Raw genomic sequence first — 6,013 nt, 5'->3', positions numbered from 1 at the left:
CCTCCTGATGACAAAATAAGTACATTTCCCAGCATGAATTTCTCAACCTTCTCCATATGTATCGACATGCTCTGCCTTCTCACCTATTTCAACTGTTCCAAATTCTTTCCCATAATGTCCTCTCTTTAGCCCTACATCATCAAACGTTGTTTCTCCAGTGGATCATTTCCATCATTATAGTTGCTACAATAGTTCCTATCTTAAACTACCTCTCTCAGCTACTGCCCATTTCTGTTTCTCTTTGCAGCAAAATCCCTTGAAAAGATTTGTCTATATTCACCATCCTGCTTTATCACTGTCCATTCTCTTCTAGACCTGTTCCTATAAGGTTTCTTCTTGTCAAGTTTGTTAATGAGCTATATCTTGGCAATGCCAATAATATGTTTTTATTTAATTTCTCAAAAAATCGACTACTCCAGCCCTTCTCCTCCTAGCCTGTCTCATCTCAGTGAACAATAGTATCATACATTCAAGGCTAAGGTAAAAAATGTAAGAGTTATCTTCTTCTCACACGTCACACCAAATCAAGTCCTAACAGCACTACCTCCAAAACAAATTCAAAATCAATTCTTCACCTTTTCCATTGTATAACTGTAGCCCAAGCCACCATGACTTCTATATGAACTATTAAAAGAACTTCCTAACTGATTTTCCTGACCCAGTTCTTGGCCTCTACCACCTTTTCTTCACAAGGTTATTATCCTGAAGCACATATCAGGTTATAGCACTGTCTCTCTTAAGACCCTTTTAATGTCTTCCCGTTATACTTAAAGTTCAGCTCCTTTCCATGACTTTCAAAGCTCTATGTGATCTAGCCTCTGCTTATCTTTCTGTCTTCACCTCCCTCCTGCATTGCATTTCAGCCACACTGGCCATCATTATTTCACTCAAATATGAAAGCTCATTTTTCTCTCAGGGACCTTATACTTGCTGCTTTTCTGCCTAGAATATCCTTTCCCTAGATATTCACACTGATAACTCCTTCTCATCACTCAAGCCTCAAGCTGAATGTCACTTCTTGATTGAGGCTTTCTATGTTTATTATTCCCACTAGAATATAAGCACCTCGAGGTCAGGAAACTATCCAACTTGCAAATTACTTTATTTTCAATGCCTGGAATAGTGACTCACAGGCACTAGATAAATACTTGTTCATAAACTTAACTCCTTTAGAATATTTTAAGCATTCATTATAATTATAAAGGCCATCGACATATGTATATTAAATGTTCATGTACCAAATCCTGTGCTTTGTGCTAAGAGTAAAAAGACAAATAAAATTCTATCTAGAGAGTGACATCAGCAAGATAGTGGGATAGAAGGTGCCAACCCTCAACTGCCCAGAGAAGCACCAACTTTACAACCACCCATGGATAAGAATACCTTTCAGGAGCTCAGGAGTCTAGCTGAGATGTTCTAGAATCATGGTGGAGCAAAAATAATTCAATAATATGTGCATTAAAGTAGGTAAGAACAGTTACATTTTATGCACATCACCCCCTACACAAGATGGCACAGCTGAGTGCCAAGGAAGAACCCCTTGGTTGATGATTTCTCCCACAGGTGGAAATGAGGGCAAAGTGAGCACCCAGCTCTCTCAGCATTGAAGGTTGAATCCAAGAAACCTAGTTCTATCTTGTCCCATCCAGAACACTGAGGGGATTAGCACAACTGAATTATCTGGCAGCAAGAAGCAGTGAAAAGGAGCAGAAGCTCAAAGTAGCGGGCACACAGATCTCAACAATTGGCCACAGATGTTACTGGCTGGCCTGTAGACACCACCCATGAACTCTGTGGGGGTGTATCACATTTGAACCCCCAAACTGACTGACATGTCACAGCACTCCATGCACACACTCCTACCACCATCACCATCACCAGCACCTTGCACTCCTCCACAGATTGCACCCCAGGTTCCCCTGCAGACAGTACATGTGCTCCCCTGAAGATGGCAAACATGAGCCTGCAAAGACAGTGCACAGATATCAACAGATGGCTCAACTCTGCTAAACTTGGAGAAGGTACACAACTTTGATCACTCCAGATCACAGCCCTAGTGAGAGGAGGTGCCAGCTGGGCTCCCTGGATCAAGTAGGGGCTCAGAAAGCTGTGAAACTCACTCATTTCCTGCATTCAGACTTACTTTGGTCCTGGATGAATAATATTGAAGATACCTGCTTAAAATATTCCTAACACCCAGATTTGTGCATGTGTTTTCTTCCCCAAGAAAGCTATAAACAGTGAAAATTTTGCTATAAGCTTCCCTGTGTCCTCTCTTCCCCCTTCCCTGAAACTAAAAAGGATGTTAACTGCCCATTTCTCTGTGACCAGCAGACTTTACCTATGCTCCCAATTCCAATTCCTTGTAAACATACTTTGTAAAATCCTATAAAATCCTGTCTCCTTTGCCATGCCGCTGCAAGGTCATAAAGTAGATAAAACCTAAGCTGCAATTCTGGTTTTCCTCAAAAGGAAATGTTCTAAGACATGTCACACAATAACTTACTGCCTTTGTTTCTCACTCTGGTAACATCTTCCCTCCACCTTAAAGAGTTTAAAAGGCAACTGCATAATCTAACTCTGGCTACCCATTCGGGACCCCTTCCACGCTGTGGAAGCGTTGTACTTTCACGTTGCCCAATAAAGCCTACAGTTTTTTCTATCAGTCCGTGTCTCTATCACTCGCTGCGGGCAGTTGCCACACCAATTCTTTGGCCTGACTAAAGGCAAGGACCTTTGGTGTTACACTAGGAGAAGTAAATGGAAAGTTCTCACTTCCTGGCCTGGTTTTATGGGATCAAGGGAAAGCATACAATCCTGACACTACCCCCCAAGAGGGAATAAGAACAGTAGGGGGATACATCAATTGAAATGGTCTGGGACACCTCCAGATCTCTAGCCAGGCTGAATGGTGCAGATTGTTCTCTCCCAACGCCAGTAATCAAAGACTTGAGAAGTTTACTCCTTCTTCAAATGAGAAGGCAACAAGGCAAGGCTTCAAAGAACATAAAAAATCAAGGAAATATACCACCAAAATAATAATAATAAAGCTCCAGTGGCTGACCCCAAAGAAATAGAGATATATGAATTGCCTAAAAAGAATTCAAAATATCTTTAAAAAGCTTAGTAAGCTACAGGAGGAAAAACTAAGGGATCATGATGGATAGGAGGCAGGACTAGACTGCACCTCCCCCACAAACAGAGACTTGCATTGTGAACTTCTGCTCCAAAACTACTGCAGGAATAAACCAGAAAACCTGAGAGAACCCACAGACCCTCTGAAGGAAGCAGATTGCTCCTGCAGGAGCCAGGAGACACCCCAAATACAGTGAGTGCCCAAGCTGTGGAAGTGGGAAAGGAGGATTGTCCATCTGCAAACACACACCCTCACTGGGGAACCTGAAGGTCTGGATCATGGGAGAAGATTCTGGCCTTACCTGGAACTGAGTTAATTTAGAGAGTCAAGCTAAATACAGAGGTAGAGGAAGCAGCAGGAGAAGACCCTCTCTAGGTCCCCTGGAGAGCCGTTTCTGCCTTGTCCACAGAAGTCCTTGGAAAGGGCTGTCAGAGGTACTGGGAAAAGACCACAAGGAGAAGGAAACCTCTAGCTGAACTTTGTAACAATTCCAACCAAACACAAAGTTTCCTGGCCAGAACTCTGGGGAGGGCGTGAATCCAGTGTGCAGACTCCTCAGGTGGGAAGGCACGAAAGTCCTGCTTACTTTCACACATAGGAGGCTAGTAACCTGGGGCAAGTTCTCAGTCCTGCTCTTCCACTGCCTGGAAACAGACTTGGTGTCTTTTGGGGGCCTGGGGGCACGATGGAAGTGAGACCAGCCTTCTGGGTTGCTTGGCAGCTGGGTGAAGCCTGTGATGCTGGCTTTCCCCTACTCTCTGACAACCTGAATGACACAGCAGAGGCAGCCATAATCCTCCTGAGAACATCATTCCATTGACCTGGGAACCACAGCTCCATCCTCCACAGCAGCCACAGCAAGAGCCACCCAAGGAGAGTCTAAGCTCAGACACACCTAGCTCTGCCCCCACCTGATGGTCCTTCCCTACTCACCCTGGTAGCTGAAGACATCAGCATTCTATGAAGCCAGTATCTTCCTAATACCAAAACCAAGAAAGAACATAACCAAAAAAGGAAACTACAGATCAATATCTCTGATGAACATAGATGCAAAAATCCTTGACAAAATACTAGCTAACTGAATCCAACAACATATCGAAAAGATAATCCACCATGATCAGGTGGGTTTCATACCAGGGATACAGGGATGGTTTAATATATACAAGTCAATAAATGCGATACACCACATAAACAGAATTGAAAACAAAAATCACATGATTACTCCATAGACACAGAAAAAACATTTGACAAAATCCAGCATGCCTTTATGATTGAAACTTTCAGCAAAATCAGCATACAAGGGGCATACCTCAATGTAATAAAAGCCATCTATGACAAACCCACAGCCAACATAGTACTGAATGGGGAAAAGTTGAATTCATTCCCTCTGAGAACTGGAACAAGACAAGGATGCCCACTCTCACCACTTCTATTCATATCGTAGCCAGAGCAATCAGACAGGAGAAAGAAATAAAGGCCATCCAAATCAGTAAAGAGGAAGTCAAACAGTTGCTGTTTGCTGATGATGTGATTGTAGACCTAGAAAACCCTGAAGATTCCTCCAAAAAGCTCCTAAAACTGATAAAAGAATTCAGCAAACTTCCAGGAAACAAAGTTAATATACACAAATCAGTAGCTGTCCTATACACCAACAGTGACCAAGCTGAGAATCAAATCAATAACTAAACTCCTTTACAATAGCTTCAAAAAAATAAAATAAAATACTTAGAAATACACCTAACCAAGGAGGTGAAAGACCTCTATAATAAAAAGTACAAAACACTGCTGAAAGAAATCATAAATGACACAAACAAATGGAAACACATTCCATGCTCATGGATGGGTAGAATTAATATTGTGAAAATAACTGTACTGCCAAAAGCAACCTACAAATTCAATGCAATTTCCATCAAAATACCACCATCATTTTTCACAGAACTAGAAAAAACAATTCTGAAATTCACACAGAACAAAAAAGAGCCCACATAGCCAAAGCAAGACTAAGCAAAAAGGAGAAATCTGAAGACATCACATTACCTGATTTCAAGCTATACTGTAAGACCATAGTCACTAAAACAGCATGGTACTGGTATAAAAATAGGCACATAGACCAATGGAACAGAATAAAGAACCCAGAAATAAACCCAAGTACTTACAACCAACTGATCTTCAACAAAGCAAACAAAAACATAAAGTGGAGAAAGAATACCCTTTTCAATAAATGGTGCTGTGATAACTGGCAAGCCAGATGTAGAAGAATGAAACTGGATCCTCATCCCTCACCTTATATAAACATCAACTGACGATGGATCAAGGACTTAAATCTAAGACCTGAAACTATAAAAATTCTAGAAGATGACATCGGAAAAACCCTTTTAGACATTGGCTTAGGCAAGGATTTCATGACAAAGAACCCAAAAGCAAGTGCAATAAAAACAAAGATAAACAGCTGGGACTTAATTAAACTAAAGAACTTTTGCACGGCAAAAAGAAGTCAGCAGAGTAAACAGACAACCCACAGAGTGGGAGAAAATCTTCACAATCTATACATCTGACAAAGGACTACTATCCAGAATCTACAATGAACTCAAACAAATTAACAAGAAAAAAAAATCCCATCAAAAATTGTGCTAAGGACATGAATCAACAATTCTCAAAAGATACATAAATGGCCAACAAACATAAGAAAAACTACTCGGCATCACTAATGATCAGGGAGATGCAAATCAAAACCGAAATATGATACTACCTTACTCTCCCACAAGAATGACCATAATCAAAAGTCAAAAAATGGTAGATGTGGGCATGGATGTGATTAAAAGGAAACACTTTTACACTGCTGGTGGGAATGTAAACTAGTACTACCGCTAGTACTAG

Source organism: Chlorocebus sabaeus, chromosome 20, assembly GCF_047675955.1.
Source record: "Chlorocebus sabaeus isolate Y175 chromosome 20, mChlSab1.0.hap1, whole genome shotgun sequence".
Classification (NCBI taxonomy): Eukaryota; Metazoa; Chordata; class Mammalia; order Primates; family Cercopithecidae; genus Chlorocebus; species Chlorocebus sabaeus.
The sequence above is the reverse complement of the archived record's forward strand: the minus strand, read 5'-3'. Positions refer to the sequence as shown.